A 12,149-nucleotide genomic window follows, 5' to 3' on the forward strand; every position below is an offset into this window, starting at 1 on the left:
GTATACAATGTTCACATCTGGAAGATGTGCAGCTGTTTATTTCTAGGAAAAACAGTGGCTTAACTCATTAAATAAAAAAATAAAACTTTTATTGTCAACTAGGCAAGAATCTCTAAGCAAAAAACATGCTAGAGTTTGGTGGAGAGCCATGAGCATCGACACAGTTAAGCTCAGAGTTGTACAAATACTCAAGTGAAGACACACAAGATAATCATATTTCAAACTCTCCTCATATATTGCCAACTATTCCCTGCCAAGTTGTAACAACTCTCTACACCATCTCCTAGTTTACAGTAGATTTCACAATAAAAGGCACAGAAAAATCATGGAAATACTATACAACTATGAGGAATGTCACAGTGAGAGAGAAGTCTTGGGAGACAAGGAGCTTATGTATATGTATATTTACTTTTTTGTCTTATTCTTAATAGTTCCATGTATGTCGTTTGTCTTGTTCTTAATAGTTGTATGTATATCACTTATGTAATTCATACTTGGAGAGTCACTGAAACCGGAGTCAAATTCATTGTATGCATGCATACTTGGCCAATAAATAGGATTCTGATTGGCCAACTGGCTCCTTTTGAGGGGAAAACTTACAATGATCTGGACATTCATGAATGTAAACTTTTGTTATACATACATACATACATACATACATATAAATGTTTCAAGCACAGGCATTAAAGTCCTTCTAGCTTGCCAATGTGCCAAAACACTTGTTCCCGTAATAAATGTCCAGGCTGTTCTTAAAATATCTAAACTAGTACTTGCTTTAATGTAATTAGGAAGTCTGTTCCAAGCATCAGCTACTCTGTTAGTGAACCAATTAGTACACTTCTCATTTCTATAGAATCTTCTACATAGATTATCTGGCGATTCTCTAGTACTTTTTGATAACCCCAAACATTCCTAGAGGCAGTTGTCCCTAAATGCCCTATATACCTGAATAAGATTTCCTCTTAAATATCTGTATGATACACTGTACAAGTTCAGATATTTTAGTCTTTCATAATAACTTAGATTTTCACATCCATGGATGCTCTTAGCATATTCCCACTGTACTATTTCCAGTTTATTCATGCTTATTTTCCTATAAGCTTTTCATATTGTTATTCCATACTCAAGTTTGGGTCTAATGTAACTAACAGACAATGACTTCATTATGTTTGATTTCCTAGACTTTATAAATCTTTTTATACAACCTATAGTTCTATCACTGTCATTAGCCAATTGGTTGATATGATTAGAAAAACTCATAGCTAAATTGACCCATATACCCAGGTCCTTAAATGAGTCTACAGTTTCAATCACTCTGTGCTGTATTCAATATTCACCTTTCAGTTTATGTCTCCCAAATATCATATACGTAGTTTTTGATGTATTCATCAACATATTATTCTCCTGTTTCCAAATGGTCAATTTAGTCAAATTATTTCACAGACATGCCTTATCTGTAACACTTGTAATCAGTTTACCCAATTTCAGGTCATCAACATATAGACTGTAGAACACCTCAGATGAAAAAGTAAGGTCTGAAAGATACAATCTAAACAAGTAAGGGCCTAGTACAGAACCCTGTGGGACACCTTGACTGTAACCAAGGATTTCACCTGTCCAGTTGGTGTGTGATACTTGCCATGTCCTATTTGTAAGCCATGCACCTATCCATCTTATCAACAGTACATCAATACCTAGTTGTACTAATTTATTGATCAGTGTTTTGTGCATGACCCTGTCAAATGCTGAAGTTAAATCTATATAAATCACATCACAGCACAATTTTTCATTCATAGCTGTTATTATATTGTTATAGAACATCATGTTACAGGTGGTAAAAGATCTATTTTCGACATATGTATGCTGATATATATTTTTTCAAGTCCCAACCTACCCAGTTCTTATTTACTTATTTATTTATTTATTTTCAGTTTGATTACCGGGGAAGTCCACTGGGCCAAGAAGTGTCCATTTTCAGTGGAGGCCCGGGGAGAAAAGCTTCATGAACAGTATAATACAATATAGGTTACAAAATGCAAATAAAGGTTGCAAAGTGAAATACCATACAGTATAGGTTGCAAAATAGAAAATAAAGGTTACAAAGTGAAATACAAGAGTAGGGTTCATACATTCGAGAGTTGCAGAGTGTAATCTACATTATGAGACAGTTTAACAACTTGACAACAGAGTGTTTTTTTTTTTTTTTTTTTTTTTTTTTTGATGAAACAAAATTTACATGCTTGGAGTCAATTAAAGTCTGCTAGTTCTGGATCTTTTTTGAAATAAGAATAAGTATGAGAGTATAGTGGAGTGGGGGTAAGGAGAGCTTAGTGGGGAGTCCCTAGAATTTAAGTGGGGTGAAAGCAGGAGCATTTCCATTTGGAAGATAGGTGAAGAAAAAGTTGAGTTTTGAAGGATTCAGTGTTGGGTATAGTCCTAAGTGAAGGAGGCAGAGAGTTCCATTTTTAAAAGTTGAGTTTTGAAGGATTCAGTGTTGGGTATAGTCCTAAGTGAAGGAGGCAGAGAGCTCCATTTTTAAACGTTGAGTTTTGAAGGATTCAGTGTTGGGTATAGTCCTAAGTGAAGGAGGCAGAGAGTTCCATTTTTAAAAGTTGAGTTTTGAAGGATTCAGTGTTGGGTATAGTCCTTAGTGAAGGAGGCAGAGAGTTCCATTTTTAAAAGTTGAGTTTTGAAGGATTCAGTGTTGGGTATAGTCCTTAGTGAAGGAGGCAGAGAGTTCCATTTTTAAAAGTTGAGTTTTGAAGGATTCAGTGTTGGGTATAGTCCTTAGTGAAGGAGGCAGAGAGTTCCATTTTTAAAAGTTGAGTTTTGAAGGATTCAGTGTTGGGTATAGTCCTTAGTGAAGGAGGCAGAGAGTTCCATTTTTAAAAGGTGAGTTTTGAAGGATTCAGTGTTGGGTATAGTCCTAAGTGAAGGAGGCAGAGTGTTCCATTTTTAAAAGTTGAGTTCTGAAGGATTCAGTGTTGGGTACAGTCCTAAGTGAAGGAGGCAGAGAGTTCCATTTTTAAAAGTTGAGTTTTGAAGGATTCAGTGTTGGGTATAGTCCTAAGTGAAGGAGGCAGAGAGTTCCATTTTTAAAAGTTGAGTTTTGAAGGATTCAGTGTTGGGTACAGTCCTAAGTGAAGGAGGCAGAGAGTTCCATTTTTTACCTAGAGAAAAGCAGAGTAAAAGCTGGCCAGCGGGTTGTTTGGGTTTAGGAATGGAGATTAGGTTTTGGTGTTCAGATCTCAGTGATCTGTTAGGGATGTATGGAGGAAGGATGTCCTTTAAGGCTGGGCATTTATCAGGGGAAAATATTAGTTTGTGAGCAGTGGTTAGTTGTAGATAGTCTAGGTGGTTAGGGAGTTCTAACCAGTTCAGAGAGTGAAGGCTGAGGAAGTGATGAGTTGAGGTTTTGGATTTGGTGGCAAATTTAGAGATCTTATTATAGCAAGCTTCGAGCTTAGAGGTGTTGGTAACAGACAAATTGGTTAGAAGAGGGGCTCCATATAGAAGAGAAGGTAGGAGGTAGGTGGTTGCCAGGCTATGCCTAGTGGAGATGGAAAGAAAGTGATTGTTCCTATATAGCATACCTAGCTTTTGGTGGGTTTTCTTTATGTTTTGTTGTATGTGAAGATCAAATTTGATGTGTTCATCTATAGTAATGCCAAGGAGTTTTGCAGAGGGGACCACTTCAATGGTAGTGTTAGTTTGGCTTAGGACATTGAAAGTGTTTTTGTCCAAAGAGGAAACCTTGGAGGGGAGAAAAATTAGTATTTTGGATTTATTGGAGTTGAGAGAAAGGTGATTTTGGTGCATCCAGTTCTCTGTAGTGGTAAAGGCTAATTGGGTGTTGGTCAGTAGTTCAGGAAAGTTTGGGGCAGAGCAGACCAAGGTAGAGTCATCAGCGTATTGGATAACTGTGGTGTCAGGGATGAAGGTGTGAAGGTTATTTATAAAGATGTTGAAAAGCATGGGTACAAGGATGGACCCCAGAGGAATGCCAGTAGGTGTAGGCAAGAAGGAAGAGGAGGAGTTCTTCCATTTGACAGCTTGATATCTGTCAGATAGGTAACTGGAGAACCAGGATAGAGTATTAGGGGAGAGATTGAGGTTAGTCAGATGATGAAGAAGGTGCGTATGGGAGATGGTGTCAAAGGCTTTCGAAAGATCTAGCAGTACTGTGGATACAATGAGTCCAGAGTCTCTTGCTTGATTGACAGTTTCTAGGAAGGATAGTAGGGCAGTTATGGTACTGTGGCCAGGACGGAAGCCATGCTGGGTGGGTGTTAGGAGGTGATTTTGAATTAGATAAGGTAAAAGTTGGTGGTGGACACATTTTTCTAGAATTTTAGATATTGGAGAGAGTAGGGCAATGGGGCGGAAGTTAGAAATTGTGGTGTTTTTGCCTCCTTTGTGAAGAGGTAGGATGTAGGCTGAATGCCAGAGTTTTGGTACGTATGACTCATTTAAGGATCTATTCATCAGAATACTAATTGAGAGAGCGATACCTTCAGCTGCTTGTTTGAGGAAGGAAGAGGGAATGTTGTCAGGGGCATTAGAGCATGGCTTTAGCTTGGATAGAAGCTTTTTTATAAAAGTGGTGGAAACAGGTTTGAGATGGAAATTGAGGGGATTGTTGTTTGGGTTGTTGGGTGAAGTGAAAAGGGAGTTAGGTGGGTTGTTATTAGGGAAAGTTTTGGTTAGCTTAGCTATGGATTCAGTAAAGAAGGTATTGAAGTTGGAGCTCAGTTCACTGTTGGATAGATTAAGGTCAGGGCAAGGGTTGTTTTGAGATCCGGGATGAAGTAGGGAGTTGACTGATTTCCAGAATTGTTTTGGGTTTTTATTGTTATTGGACTGGAATTTATCATAGTAGTTTTTTTTGTCCTTGGTAATAAGTTATTTTTACTTGGTTGTGGAGTTGGGTATATAGGAGTAAGGTAGAGGACAATTTATTTTTCTGATAGAGCGTCCAGGATTTGTCTCTGTGACGCATAATTTGTTTAGTTTCTTTGGTCAGCCATGGTGCAGAATTAGTTTTGATTCATTTATTATTTAGCGGGGCTAGGGTGTTAAGAGTATCTAGGAAGATAGATTTAAAATGCTCAACAGCATTGTCGAGTGGGAGGGTATTTAGAGGTTGCCAGTTAATTTGTTTAAAGATGTTAGAAAAAATTAAGGGGTTGAAGATGCTGAGGTTACGAGTTTGAATGTAGAGATGGTGTTGGATGGAGCTACTTGATCGATGGATGACGGCAGGGAGATGGTCACTGAAGGTGTCAGGGATAGTCCCACAGAGAGTAAATTTGTTTGGATGGGAGACTAGAATCCAATCTAAGATGGACCCTGGGGGGTGATTTTTGTTAGGGCGCGTAGTTGAAGAGATTACTTGGGTGAAGTTTAGAAGGTTAATGGAAAGTGAGGGGGGTGGTGTGTTCATTTTATTCCAGTCGATATTGACATCACCTAGAATATAGGTTTCATATTTTATTTGAGTTGAGGCCCAGTATAGAATATCTTCAAGGGTGGAGATATTGTTGCCTGGGGAGATGTATAAGGAAATGAAGCAGATATTTTTATGTTTATTTAATCGAAGAAGGCTTGCTGTGATTTCGGAATTTTTGAAATTAGGGGTAGGGATTTGAAGAGGAATTAGAGAGAGACGATTGGAGTAAATTAGAGCAGTGCCTCCGCCTTTTTTGTTTAAACGGTCACTTCTGAGGATATGGTAACCAGGAGGTAATATTTCAGAGTCAGTGATATGGGGTTTTATCCAAGTTTCAGAGATGGCTAGGATGTTGGGTTGATTGTGATTAATCCAGGCTTCTACATGGTGACATTTGTTGTTAAGGCTCTGGGCATTGATAGTGAAGATCTTCAGAGTGCTAAGGGGGGAAGTGGGAGGAGAAGAGAAAGGGTGGGGAGTGTTATTTGTTGTAGGTGAGGAAGAGGGTGGAGGGATGGAGTAGTTTGTGCTGAGGCAAGGGCCAGGGTTAGGATGAATGTCTCCAGATAAGGCTAGGACATTGTAGGTGATGAGTTTTGACCTGTAAGGTTTGTATAGTAGGTATTTGTTAGGGTTTAGCAGACATTTCAGAGAGAGAGCTTTAGTTGAGATAGAGAATAGTTTGGGATGAAAAAAGATGCAATAGGTTGGGTGGAATAAGGGAGGAGGATATGGAGTGAAAGTGAGGGAGTTGGAGAGGTTGTAGTTGGGGGTTAGGGATAGTTTGAGTGGGAGGGAGGAATTGAGGAGCATTATGGGAGTAAGAAGTAGCAAGATACAGAGGTATTAGTATGATGAGAAGGGAGCTAGGGAGTTGAATAGTTAAGGGGAGTTGGTTGGGCATGTTAGGATAGGGTAGGGTAATGTACAGTGAAGAGAAGAATAATGTGGAATGCTAGTTGAGAAGGGAAGGTCTAGAAGTGAACGGAGAGAGTTAGATATTGTAGACAAGGAAAATGGAAGAATGAGGGTATAGGAACATTGTAGTGGGAGGAGTAGTAGTGGGAGGGGAAAGAGAGGTGGAGTGTTCTCTGATTAGAGGAATAGGGGAGGGGTAATTGGAAGAGGACTGTGATTGGATAGTAGGTTTGGTAGGAGGAGTTTGTTAGGTATAAATGCAGATGTGCTGGGGCGGGTGGGAATTGGGGGCCAGGTAGGGGAGCGGAGTGATCCCGTAGGGCGAACAGAGTGAGTTCAGACAGGTAAGTGAGCCAGTCAGCCAAAAACTAACAGTAAGCAATTGATTACTGAGTTCCTTAGTTGAGACAGGGTAGGTCAAGGGGGATAGGTAATATTGGTCGTGAAGGTAAGTAGTAGCAAAGCAAAGTAATCAGTGAATAGCAGGTAGAGATAGGGCAGAAAGACAGTTCACAAGCCTAGGACAGAAACATTAAAAAGCTATGGAGATCAGGGAAGAATGGAAGAGTTACGCACTGGCCTAGTTTAGAATGTCATCTAGTGGTCAGTTAGAGTAATAACAACAGAGGCAAGTGAGCAGAGAGATATATCAGGGTTAGGGAAGGTTCTTAAGGAATAGTTTCAGGAGACAGCACAGAAGTGATAAAGGATCTAAATGCTAGCGGATAGAGAGGGGAGAGAATGGCTGCTGGGTATCCTGGCTAAGGTAGCATATAGTACGTACATTAGATATTAAGCAAGTGTTTAAATAATACCACTTTTAACACATACTTTCTTGCCTCCTAGTGAACAGGGTTCATTAAGCAGGATGGCAAGTCTTTATGCTATAGTAGAATTGAATGGATTTGGTCTGCAGGGAGTCCTTTCACCAGGTAGGTATGTTCAAGGTTTAGTGTAGGATAGAAGGTTCAAACTTTCTTGCCTCCTAGTGAACAGGTTTCATTAAGCAGAACGGCAAGTCTTTATGCTATAGTAGACTTGAATGGATTTGGTCTGCACGGAGTCCTTTCACCAGGGAGGTATGTTCAAGGTTTAGTGTAGGATAGAAGGTTCAAACTTTCTTGCCTCCTAGTGAACAGGTTTCATTAAGCAGGACGGCAAGACTTTATGCTATAGTAGACTTGAAAGGATTTGGTCTGTAGGGAGTCCTTTCACCAGGTAGGTATGTTCAAGATTTAGTGTAGGATAGAAGGCTCAAACTTTCTTGCCTCCTAGTGAACAGGGTTCATTAAGCAGGACGGCAAGTCTTTATGCTATAGTAGACTTGAATGGATTTGGTCTGCAGGGAGTCCTTTCACCAGGTAGGTATGTTCAAGATTTAGTGTAGGATAGAAGGTTCAAACCATAAGAAAACAGACAAGATCATCATGAGGAAAAAGTGGTCACCAACTGCTGTCACTGGCATCGCAACCTCCATCACGAGCTTGCCCTGCTCTGTACAGAAACATCTCAACTTAGAACCTCATATTTACAGAGATCAACAGTGACTTGAAAACATAAATCCAAAACTGGAAAGTATAAAGGATGGTCTCAAAAAAATCACAATAATAAAATGCCGTTTTCTGGTACTCTATTCTGCTTCCCTAAGATTTTTTTTATCTCACACAGCCACCGTACTACTACAATAACTTATCCAGTATTACCTTCTCCATTATTTTTTCACAACATGAAAGTAGACTTAAGGGTCTATATGATTCTGGGTTTGTCCTACTCCCCTTTCCCTTAAAGACAGGTTTAATAAGTGCATGTCTTCAATTTTGAGGAATCTTCCCATATTTATATGACCTAGTGAATAAAAGATGTAATGGCAGTGTAAGTTCTTGCTTAAGTGTTCTTAGGTCATTGCTACTTATTCCATCTCCTCCCTGCGCTTTGTTTAGATCCAGTTTGCACAGTTCTTTTTCAATATAATCTAATTTGATTCCAGTATCTGGGTTAACCTGAATGTCACTAGGACAACTTACTACCCCTTTTCTGGAGCCAAACTGTTTTGCATAAGATTTTGTAAATATATCTATAATCTGTTGTGTCTGAGAATACATTTTAGAATCTGCACACAGTTTATCAATTTGTGTATCTTTACTCCTTCCACATCTTATTTTTTTTATTTTTATTTTTATTTTATTTTACATTTGTTGACCGGGATAGTCCGACTGGATGCATGTCCATTTTCAGCGGAGGCCCGGGAAGAAAAGCTCCAAGGGTAAGCATATACAGCATTACATAATACCAGCATTACATATTACAAACAATTTACAGAAATTACATAAGTAAGCAAGTTAAACAAGTTCCACAGGTTAGAGTTAATCCTGAGTGCAAGTCAGGATTAAATTAAATTACACAGTAAACTGGTTAACATATTTTTACACATTCTAGAGAGAGTTAGCCAGGCTTGATACATTGACATAGCCAGTTAGGTGACAAATGTTGTTTGAGTCTAGTTTTAAATTGACCTAAGGTGGAAAGTAAGGTAATATCAGCTGGAAAAGAGTTCCAGGATCTACTTACAGTGTTTGCAAAGAGAGAGTCACCGACTGTGTTATTAATTTTGCTAGTCTGAATTAGTAGTTTGTTAGAGGATCAAAGCAGTCTAGGATTGTTATAGGGGGTGATAATATTTTTAAGTGCAGGAGTATTGTCCAGATTACAGAGGATTTTATAGGCCATAATCAGTTGGTTATACTGGATTAGGCTGGGTAGTTCAAGCCACCCAAGCTGATTTAGATTGATGCAATGATGTGTCCTAAAAGGCAGCCCAGTGGCAAACCTGGCAATGTGGTTGTAGCAAATTGAGAGTTTATTAAGGACAGTCTTGTTTAAATTTGAGAGTAGAGGGGATGTATACAGAAGGGTTGAAAGAAGGTGAGAGTGAGCTATGGCAATTTTAGCTGGAGGGGTTAGGAAGGCTTTTATTCTGTAAAGTGACCCTAGTTTTTTATTGATGGTTTTGATAGTTTGGTTAACATGTAGGTCGAATTTTAGATTATTGTCTATGATGACACCTAATAGTTTTGTAGAGGGGTCAGGGGAGATTATTGTGCCATCATCTGAATTTATGGTAAAGGTGAAAGCGGTAGACATACATGTTATGTATCTATAAAAAAGGTTTCCTATTATGCTCAATATCTTTATATACATTTTCTTCAAATTTTTCTTGATCTTGTCTAACACGATGCTTAATCTGTTTGTCCAGCTTGTTTATTTCAGTTTTCAAAGTTGCAGTTCGACCTCTCTTCCATTTCTTATATTTTTTGTCTCTCACCTTAATCAGGTATCTTGTTCTTATGGAAATATACCCCCCTGATGTTGCGTACCTAGATCCTGATGTTAAGCATTTTTTGTTGTTTCCATCTCGCCATTTTGTAACTTGGCATTTTGGCTTTTCCAGAATTTAAAGTAGATCCTTGCTTGCATATGTTATTGTTACTCATAGGTTCATAGGTTCATAGTTTCATAGGTAGGTACTAGGCTATTGGCCCTAGGGCCTATATAAGCCTAGCCAAAAAGGTACCCTGGCTTTTGCCACCCAAGAAAATTATTTTCCTGTGCCCCTGTCTACCAGAGCCCCAGATGTGATCCCTGGGGTGAATTTCCTATTTCCCATCCAATCATCAAGATTTTTCTTGAAGCGTGCTAATGAGGAGCTTTGTTTGATATAGACATGTAGTTTGTTCCACAGTATGGAAAGTCTCTGGGACAGGAATCTATCCCTCCAGCATGTTCTGTTTATTGTAGTGACAAGGTTTAGGTCCCTAGAGCATGTAGCTCGGAGGGATTTGGATTTCTTTAAGTGGAGCATGTCCAACAGCTCTGGGTTTGACATAGCTTTGTGTGTTAGGCAGAGATCACCTCTGAGTAGGCGATATGAGACAGAGTAAAGCTGAAGTTTTTTGTGACGGTCTGTGTAGGGCATCCTCTTTGTGAGGTATTTCTGTGGCCTTTCCAGTTGTTGTAGATGTCTTGTGAAGTACATACCAAAAGGGGCATGGTACTCTATAATGAGTCTAATGAGTGACGAGTAGAGGGGAACAATGACCTCTTTTTTCCTGGATGAGAAACCTTTTGTGATGAGGTGTGCCATGTAGAAGGATTTTCTGACTACTGTGGCAATGTGATTATCAAAGGAGAGACTAGTGTCCACCTATGTCCCAAGGTCTCTTTCACACTTTCGGTGTTAAGTAGACTACCATCTATGTGGTAGCTCATGGGTACAGAGGTTTTACCAGAGGGGATGACAATGCACTTTTTTGCATTGAGCTTGAGGCCATGGCTTTGACAGCAGGCATCTGTCTCAGTGAGGACGTTTTGTAGGATGTCCACATCATTAAGAGTTTTGATTATGGCTCCTTGTTTGCAGTCATCTGTGACCTTCGTTAGCCAATGACCTTCTGTGTTAGCCTGTACTTCAGAAATGTAGATACCAAACAGGAGAGGACTCAGGACTGAACCCTGTGGTACTCCACTTGTCACTGGTCTGAAGTCGGATTTGGAGTCTGCTACATTCGCAGTGTGGGTTCTGTTAGTGAGCCAGTTGGCAACCCATCTTGTGACATAGGGATTTATACCTAGTTTAGTGAGTTTATCTATAATTCCAGAGTGAGTGATGGTGTCAAAAGCCTTGTTGAGATCTAGACAGGCTATGTGAACCACCTTACTCTCATCTACGGCTTTGGTGACTGCTTCAAAGAAGTCTATCAGGTTTAGGAGACATGTTTTGTCTTTTACAAACCCGAACTTGGTGAGGTCCAGAGTTTGGAGATTGCCAATGTCTTTGTTTATAAGTTCCATGATGATACATTCCATGGCCTTGCCGTCCAAGCTTGTTAGGCTAATGGGGTGGTAGTTCCCAGGGTCTGTGGTGGCTCCTCCTTTGTGGAGTGGGATAACCGTCACTGTGCGCCATTCAGTGGGCACAAAGCCTGAGGTGAGGCTATGATTGAACATGGTGCTTAGGTGGGGTGCCAGTTCATTCTGTAGTCTGTGTAGAACACTGCCTGGGATGTTGTTAGGTCCCATGGAAGCTGTGTTCTTGGCTTTGGAGAGTGTGTTTTTTACCTGTACAGCCATGATTACAGGAGATTTGCATTCTTCCAGTAAAGAGATAGGCCCTTTAGGGGATGAGAGAGGGGTAAAGTTAGCACTGAACCTATCTGCCAGGATGTTGGCAATATCAGTTGCTTCTGTATATTTAGTGCCATTGTGCTGTAACTCAGAGCAGATCTGAGTGTTGCCATTGAGATTCTTGACATAGCTATAGAATGCTAGCATACTTCCCCAAAAAGTAAGTGTTCTATACTGCTAAGACCTTGACTTCTGCTGAAAGGGGTTGTTTTAAGCCAAATCACTATTTGGCATTTACTGTCCACCTTTAAATTAATTCTTTCACTTCTACATATTACTTCATGTCTATATTTCTTCATGTCCCAAGTGAAAAATGATATACTGCCTTTTGTTGGTTTCTTGCTGTTACTTGCATTTACATGCATGCATACCACAGTTTATTTAACTATTTATTGTAATCAACTAGTCTTATTACTGTATTGTACTGAGTACAATAAATACACAAAGACAACTGTTTCAGTCAATATGCTTTACTGTCACATTTTCCTTTCAATCTACAAGCATGCAACACAGATGCTGTCAGCTCTCTATGGCAAGTTCCCAAAGCTTATTGTTGTTACACTCTCATATTTATACCAGAAGGTCTGATATTTTTTCAAAG

This window comes from Protopterus annectens, chromosome 12.part0, assembly GCF_019279795.1.
Source record: "Protopterus annectens isolate FY-2018-M chromosome 12.part0, PAN1.0, whole genome shotgun sequence".
NCBI lineage: Eukaryota > Metazoa > Chordata > Ceratodontiformes > Protopteridae > Protopterus > Protopterus annectens.